This window comes from Desmodus rotundus, chromosome 9 (assembly GCF_022682495.2).
Source record: "Desmodus rotundus isolate HL8 chromosome 9, HLdesRot8A.1, whole genome shotgun sequence".
Classification (NCBI taxonomy): domain Eukaryota; kingdom Metazoa; phylum Chordata; class Mammalia; order Chiroptera; family Phyllostomidae; genus Desmodus; species Desmodus rotundus.
The window spans coordinates 50,311,174-50,331,469 of NC_071395.1; the positions used below are offsets into that span (position 1 = coordinate 50,311,174).

General features: G+C 47.9%; 1 long non-coding RNA gene across 4 annotated transcripts in view; it reads left to right on the top strand.

Moving 5' to 3' along the window:
* The window catches only part of LOC123479746 (uncharacterized), a 150,176-nt gene that overhangs the window by 32,932 nt on the left and 96,948 nt on the right, over positions 1-20,296 (top strand). The window contains exons 3-7 of one of the 4 annotated variants that reach the window (XR_006655471.2): positions 665-788; positions 2,459-2,537; positions 11,699-11,825; positions 16,777-16,944; positions 17,559-19,697. This is a non-coding gene — a long non-coding RNA (uncharacterized lncRNA). Of the gene's footprint in view, positions 1-664; positions 789-2,458; positions 2,538-3,310; positions 3,389-11,698; positions 11,826-12,985; positions 13,252-16,776; positions 16,945-17,558; positions 19,698-20,296 lie in introns of those variants that run through there. The other 3 variants (XR_006655473.2, XR_006655474.2, XR_006655472.2) reach the window with 3 other exon arrangements.

Consider the following 20,296-nt stretch of genomic DNA (forward strand, 5'->3'; position numbering starts at 1 on the left):
ACCTTGCAAAAAGACCAGTTGGAAAAAAATATGTGGTGAAAATTTTGGGTGCCCTGGGAGAGGCCAACACTGGCCATTCCCATTCTTTCACGGCCACGTTTTTTTCTTTTGACTGTTTCTTTGAGTTCGTAACAATCAGAGCTTACGTGGCCCCCCTTATTATTTCCATATGTGATTCCTTCACATCTCTCCTCACAATGATACAAATGAACGCTGTTCTTCATTCATATTATGACACTTCACCTACTGGAGCTACCTTCCAGCTACATGAGTTGCAAAGCTCTCCTACTATACAATCATCTTAGGGACCACATATAAATAGGTATAGACAGTATGTACAGTGTATTATATAAAATCCACTACTATTCCTATTTTGTGCTTTAGTTTTTTAAAAAATTAAGTATAGTTGGTATTCAGTATTATACTAGTTTCAGGTGTGCAGCAAAGTGACTCAACATTCATGTACCTTACGATGTGATCACCACACTCATTCTGGTCATCATCTGTCACTGCGCCAGCTCGTCACAGTATTACTGGCTACGTCCCCGTCACGTTTTTCGCCCATTCCCCCACTTCCTTTCCTCTGGCAACTATCAGTTTGTTCTCTGTTTCCATGAGCCTGTTTTTATTTTGTTTTCTTTGTTCATTTGTTTTGATTTCTTAGAGTCCAAACGGAAGTGATACCATATGGTGTTTGTCTTTCTCTGTGTGACATATTTCACTTAGCACGACACCCTCTTGGTCCATCCATGCTGTCTCAAGTCGCAGGACTCCTTCCTTTTTTATCGGTGAGTATTACTCCCTTGTGTACATGCACCACACCTGCCTTATCCACTCATCTATCGACGGACCCCTAGGTTGCTCCTAAGGAGCCTTCTCTGCTCGCTGTCTCTTCTCGCCCCACCCTCCCCGCCTTTCTCTCCTTCGTCTGCTGGTTCACCACTGCTCTGGGACAGTTCATACAAGATGCCACCTATTGAGGCCTACCATGTTCCAGACATTTGAAGTGCTCATTTAGCCCTCTCACCAACCCCATGGAATAGGAACTGTGGGTGGTGCTGTCCTCATCAGATAGAAGAGGAAACTGAGGCACAGGAAGATTGCGTTCATGTGCTCTGAGTGACGTGGTTTATACATGTAGGAGTCAGGCTTGGAACGGCAATAGCCTGATTCCATCCCCCACTTCTCTCTGTTGGAGCTCAAGGCAGATGCTTTTCTGGGCGAGGTTTGATGGATGTGGAAGGCCTGGGGGCCCCAGTTAAGGGGCAGAAGGTAAGAGGGTAAGCTGGGACGAAGAGGCAAAGGACCCCCCTGTCTTCGTGGGTTCAGACGGGCCCAGCATCCCCACTTGGCTCCTTTGTCTCAGCCAGGGGACTTTGAGAGAAGAATGGGATGAGAGACTGTCCTGCGAGGCATGGCTGCTCTGACAGCTCTGGTCTCCCCTATCACCTGCCTTAAAGCTCTGAGTTGGAAAAAGAAGGAAGAAGGGAAAATCACTCTGAGGAATCTTTTCGTTAAAGCACAAACGGCCTCACCATCAGACCAGCGGATCACATACAGATGATTTAGCTGCCAGAACGTCAAGCTCACAGAGGGAAGAATTCCCATTTCCATCCCCGAGAAGAGGGGACTGACTAACGGTGAACCGACTTCTGACGGTGCAGGGCGGGGCATCTGAGTTTCCTGTTTAAAGGCACATGATCTTATTTTGAATTCATTCCTCTGGATATGGCTAAGACATTCTAAGGGATCAAAATATACATTTCCTTGCACACTAAAACCCTCCTTTGCTTGGGAAGGTTCTAAATATCTCTGTGTGTTCCTATGTAATTGCATTGAAATGTTCACAGAAACCTTATGGGACAGATCATATTATTATCCCCGGCTGGCAGGTGAGGAGACTGGGTCTCACAGAGGACAGGCCACTTGCTCAAAGTCATACAGCTAGTGGGCGGACATCAGTGACTATGCTTGCATTCTGGCTACTCTATAAATGATGTGGCTGGCCCTGGCCGGTGGCTCAGTTGGTTGGAGTGTCGTCCTGTGCACCAAAAGGTTATGGGTTCGATCCCAGTCAGGGCACACACCTAGGTTAGGGGTTTGATCCCCAGTCGTCGGGTGCATATGGAAGGCAACCAATCGGTGTTTCTCTCTCACATCGATGTCTCTCTCTCTTCCTTCCTTTCTCTCTAAAAGAAAATGTCAATAAACATTCTCAGGTGAAGATTTAAAAAAAATTATAAATGATGTGATTGTAGAACTTTCTACTTCAAGGATAGGTAGTCAGGATACCCAAACTCCCAACTGGGGGACCTACAGGGCCTAACCCTTTGCTCATGGGCTAGGTTGTCTTGGGCCAGGTTCTAATCTGAGCCCAAAGATTCATTTCTGGGTGAAGAGATTGGGTGGGGGGTGGCAGAATCTCAGCCTAATGCTGACCTGAGTCCTTCCTATCCAGCCCCCACTGCAGTTTGCCTGATGGAGAGATTCTGCTGCGCTGGGTGCTGAAGTCTCGGAGGCCCGCGTCGTGCCCATGGGTAAGGAATCTCGCTTTACGTGTATGGCATGAGAACAGGCCCGGCGAAGCTGCCGGCTCGCGCGGCGCTTGGAGGAGGGTGATGGGGCAGGGAGTGGGCCCTGGCACTCTGGGGTTCTGAATCACTCAGTTCCCACACCCAGCCTCAGTGTTGTGGTGGCAGGCAGCGTGAGTCCGGTCCTGCCCAGATTCCTTGCCACCCCCAGACTTCCTGGGCCGGACTTCCTTCCCTACCTGGAGCCTTAATCATGGGAAACAATTACAGGAGAACAGAACAACAAATTGTAATCAATACAGAGACTCGACTGTCTCCTGGAAGACACACAATTTATGACTTGGTTGGATTATGCTTACCAGCCAAGAATAGCGGCAATTCCAAGCAATCCCACCGACCAGGATCAATCATGGCATTTTATTACTTTGCTAAACCCAGCTTGCTCCCCACACCCCCAACCTCTATCTTATTAGAACCCAATCTCCGAGGAAAATATTGCACTGTTATCAAATTTTAGAAAAAGAATTTATGGCAAAGGCAGATTGATTTAAAGCCTTCTTCTAAAAGGGAAGCAGAGGGCTGTGGAAAGGTAAATTTTGCTGCGTCCTTTAGATTGGTTCTTTTGCTTATCTCTCCATTTTATGACATAATCTCCTGTAGCATTACCCAGCGTCCTCTGGGCTGAAGCTTCTGGCCCGGCAGTAGATAAGGGGGAGAGATTGTCTGGGTGTAAAGTTTAAAGCCCGTGGCAAGGGCTCATTTTTCTCATTTCCGGCAAGGGAGAAAGGACGTAGTGTGAAAAGCAAGCAATCAATAAAGAAGAAAGACAGAGATCTTCCCCAAAAGGAGAAAAAAAGATACCCTCACCTCACTAGCAGGTAATGAGCTCACCCATCCCCAGGGCCAGCCTCATCCCCACCCCTTCCCCTTCCCATTACATCCTGTTTAAGGAGCTGCAAATCCCTTTAAGACCTTTTGGAATTTTTGTATACAGCTTGGCCATCCTCCTTCTTGTCAGCCAATCTTTAAAATAAAAGCAGAGTGGTTAATTACTTATGCAGCAGTGGGGCTGGGGAATTGGGGTGCTTTCTAAAAAATCAAGTAATAAATGCTGTGACCCTATCCTGCTTACGCGGACCTACCCACTCCCCATTGCTCAGGAGAGTATACAAGAAAAGGCGAAGAACTCTTTGGTTAATCCTGGAGTTTATGATAGTCTAGTCTGATTTAATGGCTCTACAGTCATCCGTTGTTAGGAAATCAATATTTTCCTAAGCAAGAGGAGGGATTGCCATAAATACTCTCCCAGCTGTATGAGCCTTGGCCACGGAACTTACACACTGCAGAGGCCATAAGGAGCAGCGAGGAAGAGTCTCCAAAAACAGCAAGGGGAGCAGGGCACCCTGTAAAGAAGCCCATGACCTGTCTATGGGCTCAGCGCCTCAGGGACGCGGAGACCGCTCCTGGGCCTGTAGCGGAGCAGGTGTCCCTGACATTGCTTTTGACAGTGGGGTTCCCCTGTGTCCGCCATTCTGGAGGAGCAGGAAGGGCAGGTAATAGATAAGGATTGTACACTTAGGGTCAGGCCCAAGGCTTGCAAAGCAGACAAAGGGGAGAGAACCCCCGAGGAAAGGCAGGCAGCCCGGCGCCCTGGCATGAACACAGGCGGTCGGGAGGCTTCCACCGCTGTCCTGTGTGAGCTTGAGCCCTATAGCCCCACTTTATAGAGGAGATGCCCATTTTATTTAATTCCACATCTTATGAAAATGCTTCAGATTTGTTTTTCTAGCTTCCTTCTCAGTTTAGGGCACCTCCACCTGATGCAGATGTGGTCAAACACATCTGTCCCAAGCGTGGATCAGCAGCTTGCGAGGTAAAGCTGGGCTGCAGTGCGAGTCTCTAGCGCTGGTAGAGGGTGGAGGACTGGAGAAGCCCGGATGCTGGGTGCCGCTGCAGTGGCAGTTATGCCCACTAGTCAGATAGGGCAAGAGTCTCCAGCTCTGGGTGATTCTCGCTAAATGTCAAAATGTAGCACAGTAACCCTGACTGGTGTGGCTCAGTGGGTTGGGTTTTGTCCCAACATCAAAAGGTAGCCGGTTTGATTCCTGGTCAGGGCACAAGCCTGGGTTGCAGGCCAGGTCCCTGATTGTGGGCATGTGGGAGGCAACCAATCGATATTTCTCTCCCTCTACTTCTCTGTCCCTTTCCCTCTCTCTAAACATAAATAAATAAGTAAGTAAGTAAATAAAATCTTAAAAAAAAAAGCAGCACAGTATTTTGCAGAGGCAGCTGTAAACAGGATGAACTTGACAGGAACCCAACCTGGTAAGTGTAGCAAAGAAGAAATCAACATGTAATTAACACAAATCATATATAGAAGCAATGCCTCATTTCAGAGAGACAGAGCTCTGGATGTGAATCCTCTGTCTCCTTTACTTGCTGCAAGTAAATAAAACTACCTAAAGACAAACACCTCAAACCAGCTCACGTTCTTGAATACAACACCCCAAGCAGTGAACCCCTTGAGTTGCATAACACAGCGGTGGTGGTAGCAGCAGGGGCCATGCCAGCTGTGCAGTTGGGGCTGGTGTTGGCAGCATGTCACCCTCACCAGACCATCCTGTGGGGTGATGCTGAGTGCTGTTTCTGGCTGTGCAGCCTCAGAGCCTATTTCCTCAGCGGTCCTGTGCTCATTGTCATACCTCCTTTATTACGAAGTGAAGTCTGGGCTAAGTGACTGTTGCATCGACCACGCTGTGAGTCCTCCTCCCAAGGTGGAGCTGGCGAAGGCTCCGCCACGCCCTCATATGCATGAGGTACATCTGCTTGGAATTGCCGACCCCACTGGGGCCAAAGGAATCCAGGTGATCATCTTCTCACCATGTGACTGATCTCCTTGGCGGATGGTGCCATGCCTAGGGCTTCACCTCAACCTCTGTGCTAACAGTGAGACATTCAGAAGTGCAGTGTCTGTCAGGCTTGGTGAAAAGGAGCCCATGCTGGTGGACCAACCATAACCTCCCCCTCTGTGGCCTGGCTGCTCACGTCACCGGCCCACTGAGCAGGCAGTGCAGTGGCTGGGCTGACGGGCTTCCACCGATGGCACTTTCCACCTGCTGCTGAGTGCTCCTCCTGGTGTGGACGTTCTCTTCTCCACACACTCCACGCCCACTCTTATGGGTCCACACACACGCTTCTGCCTCAGACCTCTCTGACATTCAGAATGGCTCCGTGTAATCCGTTCACCACCCCCAGGAGCGTATGAGTATCCATTGTGTAATGATTGCTGCTGCGCCCATTCCACCCTACATCTGAGTGGGTCAGAACACTCCCAGCTCATCTCTGGCACCTACGGTAACACGGTCATTGATATTCCACAGTCAGGGGCTTAGGAGCACGCCAGGCACTGCTCTAGAATGGGTAATGTTTTGCTATGGAGCCTAGGGATCTGTACCTCAGCTCTGCAATTTCAGTCTTTAGACACACTCTAGACTCCAGAGTCTAAAAGACTGTAGGCTAGAGCATCCTTATGTACCAGGGATGGATGAAAACGGATGAACCATGGGGGCCAAGCAGGAGGACCACCTGTTCCCCAGCATTGCAGGGCCGCTTTGGCTCTGGCACCACCGAACACGGGCCACCTTCTCAGTCACTGGATGAAGGGGTTGCAGCAGAATTCCCAAGAGTGGTGTGTGCTGTCATCAAAAACCCAAGGAAGCCTGCCCAGTGCTGGGCCCTTTCCTGAAGAGAAGAAAATGCGCGGTATGGTTACCAGCTTTACCTTGGAGAAGAAGGTTCAGCATACTGCAGACCCCCAGACCCCTGAAGTCTTCAAGGATGTCATGGGCCCCTTACTGTTTGCAGGTTTATCTCCCAGTAACTGGCACACATGTGTCTTTCCAGGGTCTCCAGAGTTCTTGCTCCTTCTTGCTCGTCAGGTCTGATTAAGGTGGTAGTCCAGTGCATGTGCCAGGTGTTCCTATTTCAGGTCTCAGATTCCCACTCCTTCTGTGACTTTAGCATAGGAAGCTTCCCAAGCCTGTGAGTTCAGCCGTATTTGTAATTCTGTGACATTTGCGACTCAGATTGTAACCTGATTTTCAGCAGTTTTCTTTCCATTTGACAAGGACTTTCACGGGGCTTTGAATTTTACACTACCGTGACGTGTCTCATTTCACCCCATTTATTACCAGTAAAGGGAGTCTTGTCCTCTGGCCAGCAAGGGATCTAACTTCAGAATCCCATGCTAAGGATATCACTTCTGATTCCACTTCTGGTACCAAGTGACTTATATGGACTTCCCAGGAGGAGACCCCATGCCAAAGGTCCAAGTGTAAGCATTTTATCTGAAGGCCACGCTAGTGGCATTTGTAGGCGAATGGCCAACAGACCGTGGGAGGAAGAATGAAATCGGAGCACAGTTTAGCTAGACAATTCTAGAAGCCAGAGTAAAATATGCACCTCAAAGTGATTGTGATTGAGAGGAGACGGAGGAGGGATATTTATGCACCGACATCTGTCGGCATTGGTTGAGGGCTGCGCCCGTGGGCATGACACTTCCAGCTAGGGTGAGCTATGGCCACCTGAGAGAGTTTCAGGGCCCGGGTTGGAACTTGCCCCAAAGTGAGTGGCAATGATGGTGCCCCAGTGGGACTTGCTCCACCGTTGGGCAGCTATGTCTTTGAAGGACCAGCTCCACAGAGGTGAGCAGAGGTGGAGACCACAGCTCCTGGGGTAGAGCCCGTAGTAATAGCTTTGTGCTTAACTTGGAGGGGGAATATGTAAGATAGAACACTTAAGGAGACCTTGCACATAGTAGGCATTCAGGGAGTGAGTGCTGATTATTTGATTTCTGAGGGACATTGGGAAGCCGGGGGCATGCAGTAGACAGATGTCATTGGAGAGTCAGCCTCTGCTGCCCCAAAGGAGGGTCCCTGTGCCCTAGGTCGGGGTAGGCATCTTTGTAGCTGGTCCACGGCTGCTCAGAGAGCCTTTTAGGAGGGAATGAGTCCATGCTGTCTTTTCTGTCCTGAGTCTCGAGGCAGGTAGTTGGTCCAGAGTGCTCCCTGGTCAGCAAAGTCTGGATGAATCGTGGGCCCAGGAGGCCTCATTATCTCCTCCAGTCACTTGCTTGGAAGGCTCCTGGATTTGCTTCCGGGAAACAAACTTAGGAAATAGGAAGAGAGAAAGTGGCTGGGGAAAGAATGAGCAATTACAAATGGCAGGCACGAGTCCCAAACATGCAATTACTTTCAAACAGGCTATTTACAGCTTGTCAGACGGAGCCTGCAGGGAGTGGGAAGTGTGCAGCCTGGGACTGGTCAGGGCTCCTGGAAAGGGAGCATCGGGCTGGCTCCGAGCTGAGAGGCAGAGACGTGGGGGAGCAGGCCGCTGGGCGAGACCAGCAAAGGGCAGCCAAGATCCCCTCCCAGATCTCCCCGTTTGCCCCGAAGCCTCTCCACCAGGAGTCCAGCTCCTCGAGGTCCTGGCCTTGCCCACCTGTCCAGCATCTTCCTGAGCCTTTACCTGCAGCCCCCTCCCCTCACCTTTCTCCTGACCCTCAGCTCACTTCCCACCACCCTGACTGCCTCCTTTCTGAAACCTTGGAAACTTCACCCTTTTTGCTACTCACCTTTTTTTTTTTTTATCCTCACCTAAGGACATGCTTATTGATTTTAGAGAGAGGGAAAGGAGAAAGAGAGAGAGAGTTAGTTGATGTGAGGGAGGGAGAAACATTGACTGGTTGGCTCTCATACATGTCCTGACTGGGGACCAAACCTGCAACCTGGGTATGTGCTTGACCGGGAATCGAACCCGCGATCTTTCAGTTTTTGGGACTATGCTCCAACCAACAGAGCCACACTGGCCAGGGCTGCCAGTCACTTTTAAAAAAAAATATATTTATTGATTATGCTATTACAGTTGTCCCATTTCCACCCCCCACTCCACTCCATCCTGCCCACCCCCTCCCTCCCACATTCCCCCCCTATAGTTCATGTCCATGGGTCATACTTATAAGTTCTTTGGCTTCTACATTTCCTACACTATTCCTACCCTCCCCCTGTCTATTTTCCACCTATCATCTATGCTACTTATTCTCTGTACCTTCCCCCCCCTCCCCCTCCCACTCCCCTATTGACAACCCTCCATGTGATCTCCATCTCTATGGTTCTGTTCCTGTTCTAGTTGTTTGCCTAGTTTGCTCTTGTTTTTGTTTTAGGTGTGGTCGTCAATAACTGTGAGTTTGCTGTCATTTTTACTGTTCCTATTTTTGATCTTCTTTTTCTTAGGTAAGTCCCTTTAACATTTCATATAATAAGGGCTTGGTGATGATGAACTTCTTTAACTTGACCTTATCTGAGAAGCACTTTATCTTCCCTTCCATTCTAAATGATAGCTTTGCTGGATACAGTAATCTTGGATGTAGGTCCTTGCATTTAATCTTGGGTAATGTAATGATGATGTGCCTTGGTGTGTTCCTCCTTGGGTCCAGCTTCTTTGGGACCCTCTGAGCTTCCTGGACTTCCTGGAAGTCTATTTCCTTTGCCAGATGAGGGAAGTTCTCCTTCATTATTTGTTCAAATAAGTTTTCAATTTTTTGTTCTTCCTCTTCTCCTTCTGGCACCCCTATCATTCGGATGTTGGAACGTTTCGAGATGTCCTGGAGGTTCCTAAGCCTCTCCTCATTTTTCCGAGTTCTTGTTTCTTCATTCTTTTCTGGTTGGATGTTTCTTTCTTCCTTCTGGTCCACACTGTTGATTTGAGTCCCAGTTTCCTTCGCATCACTATTGGTCCCTGTACATTTTCCTTTGTTTCTCTTAGCATAGGCTTCATTTTTTCATCTGCTTTTCGAACAGATTAACCAATTCTGTGAGCATCTTGATAACCAGTGTTTTGAACTGTGCATCCAATAAGTTGGCTATCTCTTCCTCACTTAGTTGTATTTTTTCTGGAGCTTTGAAGTGTTCTGTCATTTGGGCCATTTTTTTTTTTTTTTTTTTTTTTTGTCTTGGCCTGTCTGTTACTTTAAGGGGCGGAGCCTTAGGTGTTCACCGGGGCGGGGGTAATGCTGGTTGCTGCGCTGTGACGTTATACGTGGGGGAGGGGCCGGGAGGGAGCAATGGCATCTGCTCCACTCTCCACCGGATTTCAGTCTTTCACTCCGCTACCCACAATCAAACTGGGTCCCTCTGGTGCTGGTCCCGAGTGGGTGGGCTTGTGCATGCCCCAGGTCCCTGTGGGTCTCTCCAACGACCTCTCCTGTGAGGCTGGGAGTCTCTCCTGCTGCCGCCCCAACCCCCACGGGCGTTTTCAATCAGAGGTTTGAGGCTTTATTTCCCCACGCTGGAGCCCTGGGTTGCATGGTCTGCTTCGCTCCCCTCTGTTCGTCCTGGTTTATCTGTGCACGAGTGTGGGCCGCGGGGTGCTACCTGCCGCTCTGCCTGCCCCGTTCTCCGCCACTCTGAGTCCGGCCCTCTCGGCTTATCTGCACGAATGTGGGGCTGCAGGGTCTGCTAGTGGTCAGACTGCCCACCCCGTTCGTCCCACACTCCGCCAGTCTCGGTCCTGCCACGGCCACGCGAGTCTTCTCCGCCCTGGTGCCCATCTCTGCCCCTCCTACCAGTCTGGATGAATGTTTATTTTGTATTTCCTTGGTGTCGGTCCCCCTTGCCGTTCGATTTTCTGTCAGTTCTGGTTGTGCGAGGAGGCGCAGTGTGTCCACCTATGCCGCCATCTTGGTTCTGCCAGTCACTTTTTATAGATGTTTTTGTTAGTGTCTTCTTTCCCCAACTAGATTTTAAGTTCATTGATGTCTTATTTTTCAGCTGTGATTCTCTCCTGATCTCAGCCCAGTGAGCTGAGAAGATGTCTCTGAATTAATCACCATTAATCTCAGTTTCATGTCCACAAAATGTGATTTCAAATAGTACTTCCTCCTGAGGGTTGCACTGAAGGCTATGGTGGTCAAGGCCAATGCTAGTTCTGTGCTCAGCATCGAGGCTAGAACACAGCGAGAAGGCGATGGTGTGAGCAGCTGCTGCCTGCCCCTGACCTTAGTTCCCTTCTACTTTTTCTATATTTTGACTCATTAAACTTAGACCAGGAAACGTTTATATGACTATAAGATGTCTTTTAGAATGATTTCTTACAAGCCTTTGGCATGGACCTATACATTAGTTGTGTATAGTCAAGACTTTGGCATGGAAGTCCTCTCTTGGGCTTGTTAGCGTGGACTTTGAGAGCTGGTCTAGTGCATGATACAGATATTTCAGTCAGCCTTAGTTTCTGACAGTGTTGGTCACCAGAGCCACGGTGGCCATTACAGGGAGCCCCACCTTCAAAGGCATGTCTGCGTTAGGAGAAGGCACCGGGGTGTTATGCCAAGCTGGACGAGCCGAGCCGGAGATGGGAATGGCTGATGATGCCTGTCTGGGCGGCCTTGACAGATAATACAGTGGCTCTTGTTTTAGGTTTGGCTTTGTTTCGTTGGGTCCAGCACTGAGGCATCCGTCCCCTGGGAGATCCTCTAGGAAAATGCTGGAATGCTAGACTCAGACCAGAATTTGCACCTTAGCTCAGACTTGATGCCTGTCTTCTCCATTCCCCTCCACACCCTTCCATCACCCTAATCCCTGCTGTGTGTCCAGGGACACTGACCTCAGAGACTGCATCACTGTGCTCTTCTGTCCTCTGTCTTCCGCTTGGGTCCACCCAATGGGAGGCACCAGCAAGCGATCGAGAGTGAGGTCGGGATACTTATTCCTCTGCTTCTTTCCTCGGCCTGCAGATTGGCAGGCTGCCTTCTCTGTCTAAGGCCACAGCACCCGGGGGACTGGCCTCGCCCACAGCTTTGTCCAGGTTCCAGTCACCTTCCCTCCTTTGCCCCTGAGGGCCGAGCAGTGGGCACAGCTGTTGTGGTCCAGCGTATTTCACAGCCCCCCGCTGGATTCCCGTAACCTTGCCGACAACTCTGTACGTGATCCCTGCACTGAATTCCCTAAAGCGTTCGCTGTCCGTCTGACATCAATGAGGCAGCACTTAGTGCGGGCAAACCGCCTGGGTTTGCATCCAGGCTTGACGTTTTTCCTTTTTCTTTAGTGTTCAAAGTAACATTTTGTTTACTTATTTATTTTTAAATTATGTATTTCTTGCTTATGCTATTTCAGTTGCGGGGACAGCTGACTGGACTTTTTCTGTCTGTGTGATCTTGGAGAAGTTGCGTAACGTCTCGGCATGCTGGTTTTCTATAAGTAGAGCACTTCCCTAGTGGACTTGTGGTGAGGACTAAATGAGGTGAGAAAGGTAAAGCCCCTTGAAGTTAGGCTCTGTCTAGGGAGAGAGAAGGGGAGGTGCAGGAGGGTATGTGAGGCAGAAGCAGGTGTGTCCGCAGGGGCACAGGGGCAGCTGGAGGAAAGGGTGAGCAGAGGTGTGGGAAGGGGTGGACCTGGTGTGGGGTGACCCACCCAGGGAAACGTCTCCAGAGAGTAAGATCAGTCAGACAGAAGAACTACTACTCCGCGGTTAGGTCCATTTCTATCTTTAACTCTCTGAAGGCCAGTATATAGCAGAGTCAATGAGTTAACTGGCAAATCGAAAACACAATTATCTAACTGCGGTCTGTTATTAATTCCTTAACAAAGTGCATACCTTGTTAATAAGAAAAAAATAAGATCAAATGATAGCTCAAATAAGTTCAAACAAAAATAAGATCGAACAAAAGAATAATGGGGGGTGCTGGGGAAAGATGGAGGGTATAGTAAGCACTCATGTTTGAGTGTGGTGATGTGAAGGGTGTAGGCAGGAACATGGGCCAATATAATATTCTGCCAAAGTGCCAGGAGGCTGAAATTTCATTAAAATGCTAGAATCTTCCAGGTACAGTGGATTCTCTTCTAGACAGGAAGTTAGGTTCTCGTCTCATATTACCAACTCGATTGTCCTTAAATTTGATTTCTTATTGGAGCTGTTGATGGAGCTGCTCCTGTTATTATAATATATAATACAATTATGATATTTCTTATGATGGACATCTTCAATGTTCCATCGCCCACCTTCTTGAGTCATCCTTTCTGTTTATTAGTTGTCTAAAATTAATGCACTTGATTTTTAGAGCAGTTGGGAGTTCACTGCTGAACTGAGCAGAAATTACAGATTTCCCGCATACGCCCTGCCTTCCCCGCACAGACAAGTTCTCTCGTTACAGATACCCTGTGTCCCGCTGCTGCATTTGTTATAATTGACGAACCTACATTGATACACACCATTATCGTCCAAAGTCCACACTTACATTGGGATTCATTCCTGGGGTTTGAGCAAATGTATGAACAACATGTATCCACAATTGTGGAATAACACAGGATATCTTTACTGCCGACAAATCCTCTGTGCTCTGCCTTTTTACCCCTCTCTTCCCTCTAATGCCTGACGAACACCAGTCTCTGCTGTCTCCACAGTTGTGCCTTTTCCAGAATGCCATGTGGTTGGAATCCTGCAGTATACAGCCTTTTCAGATCGGCTCCTTTCACTGAGTAATGTGCTTTTAAGGTTCCTCCACATCTTTTCACTGCATGATAGATCATTTCTTTCGAACACTGAATAATATTCCATTGTCTGGATGTACCTCAGTTTATTTATCCATTCACCTACTGAAGGGCATCTTGACTGCTTCCAAGCTTTGGCAATTACGAATAAAGCTGCTATAAACATCCACATGCAGGCTTTTGTGTGGACATTCATTTTCAGCTCATTTGGGTAAATACGAAGAGCCTGGTTGCTGGATCGCATGGTAAGAGCGTGTTTAGTTTTGTAAGAAACTGCCAAACTGTCTTCCAATGTGGCTGTTTGCATTATTTTGCATTCCCATCAAAAATGAATTAGCCTTTGTTGCTTCACACCCTTGCCAGTATTTGGTGTCAGTGTTTTGAATTCTGGCCTTTGCAACAGGAGTGTAATGGTATCTCATTGCTGTTTTAATTTGCAATTTCCTAATGACATACGACGTTGAGCATCTTGCATGTGCTTACTTTGCTACATGTAGTTTTTGATGAGATGTCTTTTCAACCTTTTGCCCATTTTAAATCAGGTTCTTTGCTTTCTTGTTGAATTATAAGAATTCTTTGTCTGTTTTAGATAATAGTCCTTTATCAGATTTGTCTTTTGCAAGTATTTCTCCCAGTCATTGCCTAATTTTCTCATTCTCTTGACACTGTTTTCACAGAGCAGAAGTGGTTAATTTCAATGAAGTCCGTGGATACACCTTTCAGTTTTGTTTTTGCTGTGGCAACAGCTTGCGTGGACATACCTGGCCAGAGCCTGCCTGAGCTGCACAGCATAGCTCTTACTTCCTGCCCTTGGCTTTGCCCGTCTGTGCCTTGGAGGATGCTATAGGATCCTGTTTGACTGTGCTGGCTCATATGTTGATCTGGACGAGGAAGGCGTTTAAGCCGTCCTTTACCAATGGGGTCAGGAGCCAGCGCATGAATATTTCCCTCTCTGTATCTTGGACACCACGCTGCTGAAGCACAGTGCACACAACTCGTCTGAGACCTGTAGTAGGTCGAGTCCCGGTCGTTCACAATTATTAAGTCCACTTAATAATGCACATTTGGGTCGCCTTTTTCTCCTTTCCCTTTCCACTCTTCCCGCTCCCCCCTTCCTATGCCCTAGGACCACTTCTTAGAGTGAACTACCTGCTCGCAAGCCCTTGTCACAAGCTTTGTTTTCAGGGGAACCCAAGATAAAACACTATTTAATTTGGCTCTCTCTTAAATACATTTTCGGGCTGCATTTTATGTTACTTGAATGAACACAGTTTATGTCCTCTTTTTTTTTTTTTTTTTTCTTTTTTTAAATATATTTATTGATATGCTATTACAGTTGTCCCATTCCTTCCCACTCCACTCCATCCTGCCCACCCCCCTCCCTCCCACATTCCCCCCCCCCCCATAGTTCATGTCCAGGGGTCATACTCATAAGTTCTTTGGCTTCTACATTTCCTACACTATTTTTACCCTCCCCTTGTCTATTTTCCACCTATCATCTATGCTACTTATTCTCTATACCTTTACCCCCCTCTCCCCCTCCCACTCCCTTATTGACAACCCTCATGTTCTAGTTGTTTGCCTAGTTTGCTCTCGTTTTTGTTTTATGTGTGGTCATTAATAACTGTGAGTTTGCTGTCATTTTTACTGTTCCTATTTTTGATCTTCTTTTTCTTAGGTAACTCCCTTGAACATTTCATATAATAAGGGTTTGGTGATGATGAGCTTCTTTAACTTGACCTTATCTGAGAAGCACTTTATCTTCCCTTCCATTTTAAGTGATAGCTTTGCTGGATACAGTAATCTTGAATGTAGGTCCTTGCGTTTAATCTTGGGTAATGTAATTATGATGTGCCTTGGTGTGTTCCTCCTTGGGTCCAGCTTCTTTGGGACTCTCTGAGCTTCCTGGACTTCCCAGAAGTCTATTTCCTTTGCCAGATTAGGGAAGTTCTCCTGCATTATTTGTTCAAATAAGTTTTCAATTTTTTGTTCTTCCTCTTCTCCTTCTGGCACCCCTATAATTCGGATGTTGGAACGTTTCAAGGTGTCCTGGAGGTTCCTAAGCCTCTCCTCATTTTTCCAAGTTCCTGTTTCTTCATTCTTTTCTGGTTGGGTGTTTGTTTCTTCCTTCTGGTCCACACCATTGGTTTGAGTCCCAGTTTCCTTCTCATCACTATTGGTTCCCTGTACATTTTCCATTGTTTCTCTTAGCATAGGCTTCATTTTTTCATCTGTTTTTTGAATAGATTCAACCAAGTCTGTGAGCATATTGATAACCAGTGCTTTGAACTGTGCATCCGATAGGTTGGCTATCTCTTCATCGCTTAGTTGTATTTTTTCTGGAGCTTTGAAGTGTTCTGTCATTTGGGCCATTTTTTTTTTTTTTTTTTTTGTCTTGGTGCGTCTGTTACTTTAAGGGGCGGAGCCTTAGGTATTCACCGGGGCGGGGTAACGCTGGTCGCTGTCCTGTGACGCTGTACGTGGGGGAGGGGCCGAGTGGGAGCAATGGCGCCCGCCTCACTCTCCTCCGGATTTTAATCGTTCACTCTGATACCCACAATCAAACTGGGCCCCTCTGGTGCTGGTTCCTGAGTGGGTGGGCCTGTGCACACTCTAGGCCCCTGTGGGTCTCTCCAACAACCTCTCCTGTGAGGCTGGGAGTCTCTCCTGCTGCCGCCCCAACCCCCAGGGGCGTTTTCAATCAGAGGTTTGAGGCTTTATTTCCCTGAGCTGGAGCCCTGGGTTGGGAGGTCTGCTTCGCTCCTCTCCGTTCGTCCAGTTTATCTGTGGGCGAATGTGGTGCCCACAGATAGAGGGTGCTACCCGCTGGGTTTATGTTCTCCGCCACTCTGAGTCCGGCCCTCTGGGTTTATCTGTGCAAATGTGGGACCGCAGGGTCTGCTAGTGCTCGGACTGCCTGCGCCATTTGTCCCACACTCCACCAGTCTCAGTCCTGCCACAGCCACGCGAGTCCTCTCCACCCCGGTGCCCGTCTCCGCCCCTCCTACCAGTCTGGATGAATGTCCATTTTCTATTTCCTTGGTGTCGGTGCCCCCCGCTGCTCGATTCTCTGTCAGTTCTGGTTGTGCGAGGAGGCGAGGAGGCGCGGAGGCGCAGTGTGTCCACCTACGCCGCCATCTTGGTTCTCCCCTCTGTCTATGTCCTCTTAATAATACACAAATAGCTGGAGGGGAGCCCTTCATAACCAAGACCACAATTTTCTTCAGTGAGTTATGCCTTCTAGCAAGCCAGACACAGGCTGGAGCAGGCTGGTCCAGTGGAACCAGCAGGCTTGGTTCCAGATGTGCAGAACCAAGAGCAATGAAGTGGGAGTCAGAAATGTCGGCTCCACGACTCAGCCCTCCCACCACCTAACTGTATGATTAACATACTTGTAACAGTTGTAGGAAGACAAGATCTACATACTATGCAGTTCATCCATTTGAAGTGTATAATTCAGTGTCTTCAAGTATATTGATAGCGTACAACCCTCATCAAAATCTAATTTTAGAACATTGGTGTCAAACCCCAAGTAAACCTTGTGTCCATTAGCAGTCATTCCTCACCACCTTCCCCCTCTGTCCCAGCCTCAGGGCGCCCCTAATCCCTTTTCTGTTTTTATAGATTTGCCTACTATGGACATTTCATGTAAATGGGATCATGCAATCTGGGGTCATTTTTGACCGGCTTTTTTCACTTTGCAGAATGTTTTTGATGTTTGTCTACGTCGTGGTATTAATTGTGTGATTTTGAGTAACCTCGTGGGGCCTGCTTCCGACTCCGCACATCGAAAGAGAAGATCAGAGAGATCTGCACCAGTCCTAGGAGTCCCAAGGGCGCCTGGGCACTTGGCAGAGAACCCTGGAGAGAAGGTGGCTGCAGTGCTTATTTTAAGATATCAGATTGAGCTAAAATAAGCTGGAAGAGGAGCCGTGTGTTTTATTGCTGAGCTCCTATACGACATTTGGTGCCCGTCTGCATGCAGAAACCAATTACCTATGAGGAGTAATTGGAATCATTAATAGCCACAAACAAATGTGTCTATTCTGCAAGTAATTTGCAGTAACAGTTAGTAATTGATAGTAATTTTGAGTAATTAAACACTAAGTAATTCATTTACGAAGTCATGCAGCCATTTTATGTGGTTCCTTAGTGTTCCCAGGCAAATCTTAATTACTTAGCCCTAGCCCAGGAATTCTTCTGTCATATACATATATATACATGTGTGTGTGTATGTGTGGGGAGAGAGAGAGAGAGGGCGAGCGCACTATTCTCGGGAGGCCCAGTGGAGAGGAAGGAGGCCAAAGAGGGGGTTATTTCCTGTGTAGCAGCAGTAACAGCCTGGAGCTTCCTTTTGGGCCAATGATGAGATTTGCTGAGTGAAGCCCTTTAGACAAGACTTTTGTCCATGCTGCCCAGAAAGTCTAAGTGAAGTCTGGGTTACCACTGATTTCTGTCTCCTCCTCTCCTAAATATTTTGGTTCAGCCTTTTCCAGGTTCGTTCAGACTACAGCAAACCCATCCTGAGCTGGCTCTGAAGAGCAATCGCAGGGGCCTGTTTTTGTCTTCAGGACACCATTGGAAGTTTTGAGCTTGATCTTGACTGTCAGCTGCCACATGGCTCCCCTTCGCCTTTCCTCATGATTGACGCTCTGAGAGGACAGTGTGGGTTACCTGCTCAGCATCCAGTCCTCCTTCCTCCTTTCTAGCGACACTCCGGTTTTAACCAGGTGTCCACCCCTTCTCTACACAGCCTGTGTGATTGGGGAAAGCTGAGCCCTGCAGTGAGTCATGGTTAGTCTAAGCTCCTCAAGATGATGCTAGAGACTGGTTCAGGAGGCCAGATTGCTGTTGGTTCAGGAGTTATCATGTGACTCTCCTTGGCCCAATCAGAGTGAAGGAAAGGGCTTTCATTCTAGGGGCACCAAGAGAATGTTTTTCCCTTTCTCTTGCTGGGTGTGAATAAGGAGGCGTATTGGCTCAGAACTGCTGGCAGCCAACCCGACACCAGGTGGGAATCTAGCCCGAGAACAAAGTACACAGAGATGCGCAGAACCAAGAGAAGTTACTGAGGACCTGAACCTGCATCCTACTGTGCCTGGAGTCCTGCTTCTGGGCTCCTAGTTCTGTGAGATAATACATTTTCTTTAGGTATAGTCCAGTTCGAGCTTGGTTTTCTGTCACCTGAAGCCCCAAGCATCCTAACTCACGTGCCACCAGTCTCCATCTGTCACTGCTCTTGAACCACTCCGTTCCTGACACTAGTCTCCACACACCGGCTTCCATGTCGTTGTCACAGCTTAGAATGCCGGTGCCATGCCTCTGTCTGGGGGATATTCTGCTCAAGCCTAGTTGTGACCGATCCTGCTCAGCTGAGGCTCCCCTCTCTGTGGAGCCTTCACGGACCACCCCAGCCCTCTGCGAGGCTCTAGAGCTCCTGGTCTGGGCGCCAAGCCTGGGGCTTCCCACTGAGGGGTGCACGTTTCTCAACTTGCTCCTGGGCAGCAGAGGACTGGTCAGTGTGGCGCCAACCTGATGGCCTGGAGGGAGGGTGAGACAGGTGCCCACGGAGACTAACATCAGGAGGTCACAGAGAAGGAAGGAGGAGAGAGAAGTTTGGTAAGCACCGCAGACATCTGGCGGGGAGACCATTTGGGTAGGTTGGCTGGGAAGATATGGAACTTTCTTGAAACAATGGAACCAAAGTGGGATCTTTCAAGATGTGCAGCCTTTTGATAAAGGCTATATGTTAATTTGTTATTTCATCCATTCTGTTCTCTTTTCCCCTACTTCGTTGAGGTATAATCGACATATAACACTGTATAACTTTAAGGTGTATGAGGCATTGATTTAATTTGATTTAATACACATATATTGCAACATAATTATCATTTCTTTTTTGGTGGGGAGAACATTTAAGATCTATTTTCTTAACAACTTTCCAGCACACAATACAGCATTATCTTTAATCACAATGCTGGACATTAGACCCACAGGGCATTTTCACCTTCTCATTGGAAGTTTATACTTTTTGACCCGCAGGTCCCTGGTGCCCTAAGCCCCTGGCCCCTGGCAGTCACTGTTCCACTCTCTGTTCCTGCATGTTCAGGTTTTGTAGATTCTGCCTCTGAGTGGTATCACGCAGCACTTGTCTTTCTCTAATTTATTCCAGTGAGCATAATGTCCTCAAGGCCCATCCATGTCACCCATGTTGTCATGAATGGCAGGACCTTGTTCTTTTGCATGGCTGAATACTAACTTATACCTGTCTTTATCCATTCGTCCTGTGGCAGGCACTTAGGTTGTTTCTGTATGTTGACTATTGTGAATAATGCTGCCTGTTATTATTTACAAAGCATCTACCGCGTGCCAGGCACTGTGCCAAGTTTCTTTATTTTACTGATTTGGATATTTTGAGTATGTCAGCTATCTCCCACATGGTATAATGTTGATTGTTCTCAATTAGTGTCTTGATTTGATCTCTGTCAACTTCATCTGGTCTACCCGACCATGGAGCATCATCCAGCAAGAAACCTCCAGCACGAAACTTCACAAACTACTTTTGACATGTTCACTCGGTCACAGCACCTTCTCCATACATGGCACAAATCTTTTTGTGTGTTTCAGTGGCATTTTTATCTTTCTTGAAATAATAAAGCATAATATGTGAAAAATGTGTATTTTCTTCCATCTTCGATATTAAAATGACTACACAAAAATTCACCAATTTCAATAAATTTGTTTTAAATGCACGCTGATAGGGCAGCTGTCACAATACAATCTAACAAAATGGTTTTGAATGAAGTTAAATACAACTCAGTGCTACTAGAGTATCTTACAGAAAACAAACTTTTTGGCCAACCCACTATTTCCTCTATTTAATCCATGCCCTCCCTCCCTGACCCATTAAAACATGGGGAAACAGGCTGCTGGCTGGGCCTGGCCCGCAGGCTACAGTGGGCCGGGTCCTCTTTTCCATCCCGATTCTAAAGGGTGTGTGTCTGTCTGTGGAAAGGCGGACAGGGAGGTGAAGGAACGGGTTCCTCCTCACAACCCCCCTGTCCTCCATCCCCCTCTCCTCCATCCCCACTCCTCACCACCTCTTAGAGCTCACACTGACAGGAAACACCTCCCCAGCGTCCCCGGCCTTGACCTCCAAGTATCTCTGCTTCATTGCCCAGCTCCATCCAGTCCATCAGCACAAGACATTCTTTTAATTTAGCA